Raw genomic sequence first — 13,063 nt, forward strand, 5'->3', positions numbered from 1 at the left:
ACAATACGATAGTATGACATCTGGAAAACAAATTTAAGATCGCTGAATCAGTATCAATTTCAATTTCGCATTTACACACAGATTGTCCCTCCTTGCTAAAAAACAACTTTATATACAATTAAAAATGATTTCTAAAAAGAAGACATAGTTAAAAAATGAATGAATGATAACAGCATCGTTAGTGGGTCCACATTAATAATGTGCAGATAAGCAAAATGTGCAAAAAAGAGTTTTTAAAGTGCATAAAAGAGTACAGTGTGCAAATATTATACATCGATATGTAAAGTGGCTCGTGATCTAACGGCGGCTTTGAGGAAGCAGCTCACCCTGAATATTATTTCATCTGATCCCAGTAATAAGAAGGACCTCAATGCTATTCTAAAGCTAGTCAATTCATATTTTCTACAGTAAGGCAATAAATAATGAGCGGAAAGCTTTTTATAAAAACCACAGAAAAACAAAAAGTGCATAAGGCTCCGTTTCATGTTAGGGTTACATGGACAATTCAAGGTTTCTAGGTGTTTGTTGTAACCCAAGGGGAAATTTAGTAAATTTACTATACTCCCGTCTCGGAAACGAAACAGTAAGCTCCTATTCCATCTGCCCAGATGCAAGCATAAATACCTGTGTGGAGGGCCTGGATGTTTAGTGTGAAGTTCAGAATAGCCCATGTATTTTATAACAGTGCATTTAGACAGGTTCTTCCTTTCCCGCTCTTCTCTATACAAATGATATAGTGCCTTAAGAATTATGGTCTTGTGGGAGCGATTTATTTAACTGGGTGAAGTAAACAAAAAACCATATCCTATACTATCAAGGCAATCTTTTACCGCTTTCAACCATGGTATGCAGTGTGCCCTATCACATTTTAAGCAGTCTAAAATTATATCACGGGTCAAAATGGCAGCCGGGTTAATCCATATCTTTAGCCAGAAGAGTGCTGGTCTAGATCTTATAAAGTCTTCTATATACGAGATGTTTAATTCATTATGACATACATAGTGAGGGGAACAAATAACCCCACCCAACACCTTCCGACAGAACCTATTTTCTTCCGTTTGGATATGGGTACAATTTGTGTACCCCCAAACCTCGGCGCCATAAGTGCCAGTTGGAATACATTGGGTTTGGTAAATCTTAACTAGTGGTGTAATTACATCAGCATAGTTGGGTTGTCTCAAGGAGGTAACACAATTTATGGCTTTACCCAACTTGTTCCTAGCATAAGATACATGTGGATGCCACGAGCCAGTATTTGAAAATAGCAGCCCTAAATAGGGAAAAGTGCAAGTGCTTTTCAAAACATTTGACCCTGATTTAATCTCTGCAATTTTATAGTTTTTGGGACCACAACTCATGATTAGGGATTTTTTAAAATTAGTGGTCAGGCCTAAGTCGGCCATAAAAAGGACGAATCCTGAGATTAAAGTGCGGAGTGCCTTTGGAGTGCGGCCCATCAGGACGGCGTCGTCGGCGTAAAGAAGGGTAGGTATGGGGACTCCGTTCACATGGGGTACATCTTTTGTTAAAATACTCAGTGAGTCGCTCAGATTATTAATATAAAGAATAAAGAGGAGGGGGGCCAACACGCACCCCTGTCTGACCCCCCTACCTATGCTGATGTCGTCAGAAACTTCGCCAGATTGGTTTATACGCACACATGCTCTTAGATCCCTATTTAGAAAAGCTAAAAAGTGGACCAAATTATCTTCCAAACCATAATCAAGAAGGGTGGACCATAGGCGGGAACGGTTAAAGAAATCAAATGCAGAACTTAAGTCCATAAAACCAAAATATAGAGGGGATTTCTTAGCAATATTATATTTTGCCATAATCACACTCGGGTTCAAACATTGTTCCACCGTACCAACATTGCTACGGAAACCGAGCTGGCTAGGATGTAGGATCTTACTCTCATCCGCCCAGGTGGTAATCCTTTTGAAGATAACCCGCCCCAGAACTTTCAAGGTGTTATCAATTAACGAGATGGGGCGGTAACACCCAGGGTCCTGTCTGTCGCCCTTCTTGAAAATGGGGACGATTGTACTACAAGACCATGTTTCTGGAATTTGTTCATTCATTAAATTATTAAAAACATTACATAGTAGTGGAGCCCAAAAGTCAGGCTCACACTTTAGCTGATCAATTGAGAGCCCATCAGGGCCGGGCGCTTTGTTTCCTGCGCTTTCAGATATGGCATCCTCGACCTCAGACACAGAGATATTAAGGGGGCTTAGGGGGAGGAGGGTCGAGGCGGGGTTGTCAGGTGTGGCATAAATTTTAGCAAAATGTTCAACCCACGTAGGTCCAGTGATGTTACAGTTGATTGCCGTTAAATTTGAACCTATAGATCTTAACTTCTTTACCTCCCTCCAAAACCCAGTAGTGTCTTTCAATTCGGCCGTGCGAGCCAAGGAACCCCAGCGGGTCTTAAGCAGATCATTTGATCTGGTTCGTAGGGTAAATTTGTACTCTGCTCTGAGTAACCTTATTTGGGGGATGTCCCTGGGTACAGCTTTTAGGGCAACTCTCAACTTCCTATTTGCCCTTGAACAGGAGGCATAAAACCATCTAGGTGTTTCCTCAGCTTTACTAGAAGGTCTGGAAATCTCACTTTTTATTACAGAGCAGAGTTCAGTAAATGATGAAATTATATTAACCCCGTGGCCATCGCTAGTGAGACAATTTTCAATCAGAGCTGGATGTTTTTTAATGATTGTTGCCAGGATTCCCCTGTTATCTATGCCCCTCCAAATTACCCTCAATTTATCAGTTGAAACCTCATGAGTGTCCAAAAAAGTAAAGATTTGTCCGAAAGACTATTGGGAAAAATTAAACTATTTTCATTGATGGTGTCTTGAGACTACCTTGACAGTCATGCATGCATATTACATTTCTAACCACTATCTAAATTACTTGTCAGTTTTAAGACCATAATACAGTTCATTAGATATTTTTGCAATTTTTAAATTTTTACTAAATTTAAAGAATTTTGGGGTTCCTTCCTGAGGCGGTCTTCTTTTTTCAACGCTTGGAGACTTTTTAAGTACACTTGTCACCAAGAGTCTCCATCTGTCCAAAATTCCAATTAAGTAAATGAATTTCACATCCCCCCAAAAAAGAGTTCAATAATATGGATTCTTCTCTGTATCCATCTACGTAAAAACAGCATCTCCCAAAACGCATGTCCCTTAAAAAAAGCAAGTACCAGTGACACCAGTCGCCATGTGCAAAAAAAAAAGAACCTACACATTGTAAAGAATTTTTTGTTCCAGTTGTCTTCGTTCCAAAGAAATTCCTCTTCTCCGTTGATCAAAAAGTGTAATCCTCCTTGGAAAATGGCACTCCATTTCTCAAAATCTAAAAACTTTGCAGGCATCCAATACGTTGTTCTCCTTTAAATTGTCAATTTTAAAGTGGCAAATGTGTTTGCTTTACACCCATTAAACCATATAGTGTTTTTTTTTTTAAAGAACGTAATTTTTTTAAAAAGTAACGCAATAAAGTATCAAACTGTTACTCTTATTTGAAAAAGGTTTAAAATAGTGACGTACCTTTATTAACCCACTATTTTAAACCCTATATTCGAAAAAAAGAAACAGTCCGGACGTTGGCATGCAAACCCAACTTGTATGGGAATGAACATGTGGTTAAAACAAAATTAAACATTTGCTTTCTTACTATAATCTAACTACCCCTCCCTCTATACCTTCAATAGACGTAGCCACCTATATACTTTAAATTATAGGTTAAGTCGTTCTTACCCAGCCGTAGCTCTTCCTTGCTTCAGATCTTGACCGTAACACTCCGCTAACTGTCAAAACAGGCGCACAACCGCCTACGTGAGGCCTAGCAGTAAAAATGTTAAAAAAGTGTGGGGAAACTACATTAATCTGCTTTTTTTCAAATGTTAGTTATTGTTTACAAATCTTGAAACATTTTTTTTTAATTTATTAAAATAAATGATTTTATAAAATACTTACTGTTTTTACTGTTTGCAAATACAATTTTACAGGTTTAAAAATTGTGTTCTTATTTCTGTCATGCAACTTACTCTAAAATAAGCTGTCTTTTTATTTAAGTATTGTCTTAAATATAAATTATTTTAAAAAATAATTTAGGTATTTTTAAAATATTTTCCCTTTTGTGCTTATAATTATCGGTTTTAAAAACCTAATTACTTGTAATAATTAATGCTCAAGTTTTTTAATTAACATCCGAGTATTAATACACTCCACCTCCCCCATTACCCTTCTATCCCTTGTATCCCGTCCCTAAAGGTGAGTGTTAGAGTATTTAAGAAAAATATTTGAGCTTAATTATAAAATGACATTTAATTACATAATGACACCTATGAATCAAATAATCCAATATTAAAAGTGATTTTATTTTATATAGATTTTAATAATAATTGAAATTCTAATACTAATATTTCAATTTTAAATTAAATCATAACTTAATAAATCATTTAATTATTTTTACACCTTTAAAAAACATCATAAACTTAAAATAAAAACAGCAACATACACTGTTCCGACTTACCCGTGGTTCAGACTTCGTAGTTAAGTCCCTGCATGGCTAGGACTTCATGGTTTAAGCAGTTTCCTATAAACCTGCACTTATGTTGCTAAAGCTTTTAGTTTCATTATCCTGTTGTGTGGTGAATAGGCCTTCTATTCAGATGTATGTATCTGGGCGCCAAGGGATAATATCTGTTTCCTGGGAATCCTTATATTCTTCTTCCTTTTCAGGGTCAGGCCTAAGGAGTGTTAAGAGAAGCTGACTGATCTACATTGCCTTGCTGGCCTATGGCCCGGCCCATTAGAACTCATAGTAGATGCCTACCTGCTGCCTGCGTAGTTCAACAGCTACTGGAACCATGCATTTGATGAAATTGTGTAGGGCTTGTTTGATCACAAAATAGAGTGCTTTGAACTATTACTGTTCTTGTACCATACATTTCAGTTACTTCCACTGATGAGGATGCATGGCAATGTTACAATAAGTATCTTCGTAAATAAAGATTGTTGACATTTTCTTGATGGATGTATTGTAAAATATCTAACAAAAAGGTCCCCTTACAGATTCGTTATTTCTTAAAGGACTTAGTTTCTGGTACTTCCAGATGTTTCAGCATCCTCTATAGCCAAATTGCGACTAGAAGCCCTTGTTTCTCTGCGTATTTGGCACCGTCCATATTTCATTTTTTAATGAAAATGTAAGAATGTGTTCCCTAGGAGCACTGAGGTGTTAGTGATGTTCCTTCTTTGGGTGTGAGGTTAGAGGTTTTCTTTTATTGCATGAATGTATGTACAATGCTCAAAATCCAGCTGTCAATGAACTGTTCTGCCATGCTCCGAGAAACCCTGAATCACATCCACTGAAGGAAGTCCTACTTTTGATTATGTTGGCGTATGTTAATGTCTAAGCTCTGTGATGTCATTGTGTTTTTATGATGGGAGTAGTATGGATTATGGCCTTAAGAATTCTTTAGTCTATCATAACAAAAATTGGACATCAATACTGATAACTGCTCTTTTAGCCATTCGATTGTCATCTGTATATGGAGTGTGGTTTACACTTTGCCAGCGCATTCAGTGATCCTGCTGTGTCCGTCCTTATGTATTGCAGTGCTTCATCAATATGTTTACTATTCAGGCTTCGGCCACACTTGGCATATCTATTATGCGTGATTTTAACTCTGGATTAAAAGATGATGTGCATAACCATCTGTAGCTCTGCAACTCCGGCCTGTAGCCTGAAAGTTGTGGTGGATTTGTCCTTTGAGGAATAAGTGAGGACCTAAGTTGTCTGTTCACCCTCATTTAGGATGGGCTTGGGCTGGACAATGATTGTGTGCCTTGTCTGCGAAAGGGAGCTAAAGCATGCTTTAGCTATTTGCACACCGTGGCAGTACGGTGGTAGCACTAGCTGCTTGCCTTTATTCCTTTACCCATTGTATCTAGACTTTTTCCCCTCCTAATCTAGTTGCATTGTGCATTGGGAAGAAGGGATCTGACACAACCTTTTCGACACAGTGTACATTTGTATTTGGTGTTAAGGACGTTCTTGTGATGTGTTTGATGCCCTCGGTTTCTTGTTGACGCTGGCAATAGTAGTGGATGAAATTGCCAAGTTCTTCATACACTACAGTGATTATCCCAATTAGTAAACAGCGTGGGAGTATATGTTGCAGACTTTCCAGATTTGTCTTAGAAGTTCAGCAATATGACCTTTCAGTTGTCCGTATGGGTAGATTGACCTTCTTCGAAGGCCCATTAGCCTGTGAAATCTTGCAATGTCGTCTGGAAGAGTTCCCCTTAGTGAAGAATTTTTTTCTGTCTATCCTCATTGCCCAAGTAAGTGTCCCCCGTGCCGGATGGGCCCCTTCTGGTTGGTTCTTTAGATAACCCCCCCAGTCTTTGTGCTTAGACGTTTCAGTGTTAGCTTTGTATTGCCCCTTCATAGTGTTCATGGTTATTCTTTCGGCAGCTAACTGACCCTCTCCCAATCGTGCACACTCCAAATGATGCTCTGACAAATTGTTGGACCATTTACAAGCTGATACTTTCAACTTCCTCAGTTTGTAGTTCCTCTGGCTGAGAAACAGTAATGGGTTATTGTGGCAGCTAGAACGGTCTTCCCATGATTAAGGTTCACTTTTTAAATTGACTGTAGTAACAATATTTTGTTTGGGTTACAGAATAAATTAATTCTGGCATACTTTCACAGTGCACTTTTGGATCTATGTTTAGATCCAACGTTCCTCATGGACCCATCTTTAGAAAAGCTGCAGTCTTGTCCAGTGTTGTGCATGTCCTTCAAAATGTATTTATCGTTGGTCATTACTTTTAATGGAAAGTAATGGGCAGAGGTCACCTCTGACCATTTGCCACATTCTCTAGATAACCCATGCTTCCCTTTTGCTATTAATGCTATTTATTGTTACCTCTCTCTGTTGATTTATTTTGTGGCTTTCTTTCCTCCTCCACCCGTATCTAAGTTGGAGGAGAGGTTATTCAGAGTAAACCCTAAAGGACCCTTAACTACAACATATGCAGAACAAAAAAGAAAAGACTGGAGGACAGCTTATTTATGAGATATGAATGGCCCAGGTTGGATAACACTATCACCAACCAAACAATCATGGGATGAATCTTCTTGGTTGTCAAAGCTTGTTATGAGTTGGCATGTCACTCAGCGAGAAGTGAAGTTGCCCGTTCTCCAGTTCTAAAGGTAGTTCAGAATCAGGAAATCTGTATGACTGGTACGTGGCTATCCTTGCATTCCTTCCCCAAACATAAATCCTTAAGTTATCGAGAGGGAGCAGAATCTCCATTTGGCAGAGCTCTCATCTGACTCTACTTAATTTGAATAGTTGTTTAACAGTTAAGGTTCTTCCTCCTCTCTGCCCACTTACCCTTTACACAGTACAAAACAATTGACCGAACTGATCTCACACCTGTTCAGCCTAAAATGTAATCTGTGATGTTATTAGTTGTTTCATTTAACAGATCTTCAATTGGTGTTCCTTAGCATGGCCACTTAATTCTACACAAAACGTCCAGATCCATAGTAGAGTTTGGGTAGAATAACATAGGGGATCTAGGTGTCCCTAAGAAAGAATTTTAATGAAGGTATGTAACTTGTTCATTTAGTTGAATGTTTTTTTAAGCGTATGCACCCTATGGTGGTGCAGTCAGCTTTGCAGTTCATAACATTAAGGAGGCTAAGAAATTAAAACTGCAAATAAGAGTTCACATTTCTGACCACACACCAACTGGAAAGGACACCCTTCCGAGTTTTGCCTTACTTATAAATTCTTTTAGTGCTTTTAACTTTAAAAAATTGCAACCTAACAATCTTTGCTTCTCCTTCAAGAACAAGTAAGTAATTGTTCTAACCTGTTTACTCCTCAAATCCATTTGGAGTCGCTGGGCGAGTTCAGAGGTATTGGTTATATTGTTGGGGAAGAAAGGTTTTTGTAAATTAATACAATGAAGTGTGTTTTCATGGTTGAGAATCCTATTAAAACCGATGTTACTAATGTGTACTCCTGCCCACAGATCCATCAAGACATACTTTTCTCCAGCTTCATGGTGTGTCATGAAGATTTTTCAGCAATTTCTTCTCACCTTTGCCATGAGACTCTGATGCAGTACTAAATGCCGAGTCATGTTACTTCTTTGCTAGGAGCAACAATGTTGATTTAAAAGAAGCCAGTCGGAACAGGCTACAGATGTTCCTTGTCCGAGATTTATCTCTGTGTATTTTTTTTTCCTCAGCCCCTGCCTCCTCAAAAATCTTCACCCTTTAAGCCTTGTTCAAGCTGTGATAGACATGTCTGTTTTTGAAATGTTTGTGGTGTTTATGGTCTATCAGGGGGAACTTTATGCTTTCATGCACTACAAATCAATTTACCAGAAATAAGCCAAGTTCTTAATTTCTTTATAAAAAGAGGCTCTGGCTCCCAAATTAAAGTTAAAGTTGTGGGCCACTTAAAAGGGTTGTATGACATGACAACGCGTGGTATTACCACGCGTGCCATTACAACGCAGGAATTACACCGAAAGTCGTTACAACAACTTTCGCTGGAGGCCGCTGAATAGTGGAATAGTTTAATTTTCTATTCCAACTCCAGCCCACGTTGACAGTAGGGAAGGAGTTGGATAGAAAATTAAACTATTCCCTATCCAAGAGCGCCCTCCAGCGAAAGCCCTTGTAACGACTTTCGTTGTAATTCCTGCGTTGTAATGGCAGTGCGGGGTAATCCCCGCATTGTCATTGCTGTTCACCCTTAAAAGAACCACTTACTCTGATAATCTCATAAAAGCATTACCGTCGCCATAAAAAGCATGAGTGATCTTCATCTTCATGGCATTGCGGAGAACCAACAGAGTCCAATGACTCATACTATTCCAAACCAATATAGATTTTAGAGAGCTGAATAATGGACAGGTCCTTTGTCTTCCTCGACATTTTTCCATGGACTAAACTGAGGCATTTCAAGAAGCGTCTTTTAGCCACCGTTCGAGATTTTAGCCCATAGTTAGACTTTTGGCATGTCCATGGGAAGCTTCCATTGTTCTAATGGTTTCATCTGCATCTGTATATTTCAACGCGCTTGAGAAGGTACTGTTCTTCAATAGCCTAAGAGGAGCGCCGAAGAAGGGCTCGCTCGGATTTTTTTTAAAAAACGATCTTTTTAAACATTGTTGTTATATTATTTGCCACTTGCTATTTGCACCGCTCCTACCTGTCCTTGATCCCCGGTCCACCGCCAATCATTTGCTTTAAGTGGAGTGACGCGGGACCAGCTCTCGGGCTTCGTAAGTGAATCTCAACTTTCTGACCCAAGCACCAATCATAGACTTGCAGCTGGCAGCCCACACACTTCAAAACGGATGCCTGGCAAGTCGCGCAAAGGACGCGCGCAGCGGGTGCGCCGCCGGCACGCTGAAGGTGCGCCAAAGGCAACCCCACTGCGCCCGTCCGCACCCGATTTGCCAAGAGATATCCTCACCTACAGTGCTCTGACACTACGGAGCCTGGCAGGCCCCATGGACCTAAAATACTTGCACTCAATAAACACCGCAACCGGATCGACCGGCTGCTCCCAATGCCACTTCACGTTCCAAAAGTAAAGGTAGCCGCCCAGACCCCTGGCCCTCCCCTAAAATGTTATCTATTGAATTGCTGCTCGATGGCCAAACACACAACTGAACTTCAAATGTTATCAGAAGACCTCAGCCCGGATGCATTATTTCTTACTGAAACTTGGCTCCAGGCCGAATCAGACCCAGTTGTCACCCAAACTCTTCCCCCAGGTTACCTAATCCTAAGAGCGGATCGCAAAACTGCAGAGGGGGAGGGTTAGCGATAATTTACAAGGACCAGTTCCAATGCCAATCCTCCACAGAGGACCTCTCGGACTGCGAAAATATGAATTTTTCATTAAAATTCTCACCCACTAACATGTTCTCTGGCCTGCTGCTGTATCGCCCCCCCAGGACCTTCGGGACAATTTATGAATGCACTCCCTACTATGGCCGCCAATTTAGCACTTTCCCCATCCAACTACAAGATCCTAGGTGATCTCAATATTCACTTCGATGACTCGCTGACAACATGGCTAATGAACTCGTATCTAATTTATCAGCCCTACAAATCACCCTGCAAGGCTCCGTTCCTACTCACATAAAAGGGCATCTTCTGGACGCCGTGTTTAGTAATTCGCGGCTTCTCCAGAGTGATACTCCTGTCCCCCTCCCTTGGACCGACCACGCACTAATCCCAATCACCTGGACCATCCCAGTCAGCACTTTCCCTTTGAACAACTCAAAGACACACAACAGGAAATGGTTGAAGCTCTCCGCTAGCCAGTGGTCCAACCTTCTAGAGAATACCCTCACACCCTCTAGCCCAGATCCAGAGAGAGCCAATATCAACTTCAATCTCTCGATTCAAAACTCTTTAGACACGCTAGCCCCATAAGATCTACCCATAAAAGTTTGAACCAGAGGCCTGCACCGTAGTTTTCCTCAAAATTAAAAGAGCTCAAACAAAACTGTAGGAAGCTAGAAAGGAGCTGGAGATTGAATACCACAGAAGAAAGCAAATCAAGCTACCGAGAGGCAATAAGGAAATATAAGGAAGAAATAAAAATCGCATAAGCATCCTTCTATGAAGAAAAGATTTGCGCTGCGGCAAACTCCCCCAAAGAGATTTTCCGGATAGCCAAATTACTGATTACTATACCCCAAAAAATCCCCAATCAGGAAGATGCACTCCCTAGTTGCAACAGTCTCGCAGCATTCTTTCACCAAAAAAAATAGAACTCATTGCCCGCTCCTTTCCTCCATCCCAGGACGCATTTGGAGAGTCCGACTCTAGGAGCCCTCCCCCCTCTCACAGTTGTTCCCTTGCAGAGTTCCCCTTATTAGATGAGGATTCCTTGAAAGCAATCATACCCAAAGTGACCTCGGTTTCTCCACTCGACCCCGCCCCTCCTTGTTTTCTTCCTTTAGTCGCCACTATTATAAGCCCTGTCATCCTGGCCACTATAAATGCCTCCATCTCTGCTAGCACAGTCCCTCTCGCTCGGAAACGTGCCCAGGTAAAGGCCCTGCTGAAAAAACCTAGCCTGGATCCCACTAACTTGTCAAACTACCGACCCATATCCCTCCTCCCCTGGCTAAGTAAGATAACCGAGAAACACATAAACTCCATCCTAGTGCAATACCTAGAACTCAACAACTTACTCCACGTATCTCAAACAGGTTTCCAGCCATGACTAGGGACAGAAACTACCCTCCTGGCCATAACTGAAGAAGCCCGAAGACTTGTGGACCAGGGTGGCTCAGCAGCTATCATCCTGTTGGACCTCAGTGCCGCATTCGACACTGTGGACCACAGGATCCTGCTGAGCCGGCTGGAAAGTCTAGGAGTGACTAACTCAGCTCTCTCCTGGCTACAGTCATTCCTTAAAGACCGGGTCTTTCAGGTGTTCGAAGGTAATGCCTTCTCTGATTGCTGGCCGCTCGCTTGTGGGGTACCCCAGGGCTCCTCCTTGAGCCCCACACTTTTTAATACGTACATGGCACCACTAGCAGAAATAGTTTTACCTTTCGGAATACAAATAATTACCTACGCTGACGACACCCAATTGGTGGTATCCCTGAACCACCCAGAGGGCTCATCATGCTCCCTCGGCAGCTGCCTAGAGGCTGTAGCCGACTGGATGAAACTCTCCCATCTAAAACTTAACAGCGATAAGACCGAGCTTATGTTTTTAGGAAAACCACCTTCACCCCTATCATCACAGCTATGGCCGAACTGTCCGAACCCATTGCCCATTCCAAAACAGCAGATTAAGAGCCTAGGCACATGGCTTGACAGCTCCCTGGGGTTCGGCCACCAGGCCACTATGCTAGCAGCTACCTGCTATGGCCTGCTTAGGATGCTCAGGAAAGTTCTACCCCTGCTTCCTTTCAATGGCAGAAGGATCATGGTACAGGCCCTAATTTTGTCACGCTTTGACTATGGGAACGCACTGTACCTGGGTGCCCCACAGTCAACCCTTCATAAACTCCAGGTGTCAGAGAACAGCACAGCACGCCTTTTGCTCCAAATTCCCCGGAGACACTCGGCTAAACCCGCCCTGAGGACGCTGCACTGGCTCCCCATCCGGGCCAGAATCCAGTTAAAATCCCTGTGTCTGGTCCATGGAGCCATGTGGAAAACAGGTCCAGCCATCACATGGTCCCTTATTACATCGTACCAACCCTCAAGAAACTTCCGGTCTAGCTCAGCCTTTCTCGCTACCAGCAGGAAAATCCGCTGGGCCAAGAGGGGTGGCCGCTCCTTCTCTCTGAGCGCATCAAATCTATGGAATTCCCTGCCCCCCCCTTCTGCGCAGCGAACCCAACATTCTGGCTTTTCGCAGGCTCCTGAAGACTCACCTTTTCCGCAATGTCCCTTAAATCACTCTGCGAATCTCAAGCAATCCACAAGCGCTACGAGGCCTTAGGGTAGAATGCGCTATACAAATACAATTGCCTTTCATTTCATTTCAATGTTTGCTCCTTCGGCCCTAAATTAATTTAGCCTCCAACGCTGCTCAGTGCTGTCTTCTCTATTTACTATAAAGCAAAAGATGGAATGTATTGGCATTGAGGTCGGCACAACCACTTGTAGCAACCCAAGAGCGAGTAGCCCCTTTGCCACCTTCCCATGATAAAATTAATTCCCCGCTTTACAAGGGAAAGAGCAGTAAATCATCTCGAGTATGACCTCTTACTTGAAAAGGTCCATGAGATTGGAAGCTTTTTCAGGTTTTCCGCACACTCTGAGTCGACTCGTGTTTGCATTGTCCTGAATGATATCCGTTTAGAGATGAGAAAGATGACCATGCCCCCTGAACACATGCTTGCTGCTTGACCCATAAAATGTCAGTGAGTTAGACAGCTCACTGCGAAAGGTCTTCTGTACACTTGAGCAACTGCCCTAAGAGTGCATCTCTTTTGTAACCACTTAAAGTAAAGCCTGAGCAGTTTTGGAATTG

Source organism: Lissotriton vulgaris, chromosome 2_1 (genome assembly GCF_964263255.1).
Source record: "Lissotriton vulgaris chromosome 2_1, aLisVul1.2, whole genome shotgun sequence".
Lineage (NCBI taxonomy): Eukaryota > Metazoa > Chordata > Amphibia > Caudata > Salamandridae > Lissotriton > Lissotriton vulgaris.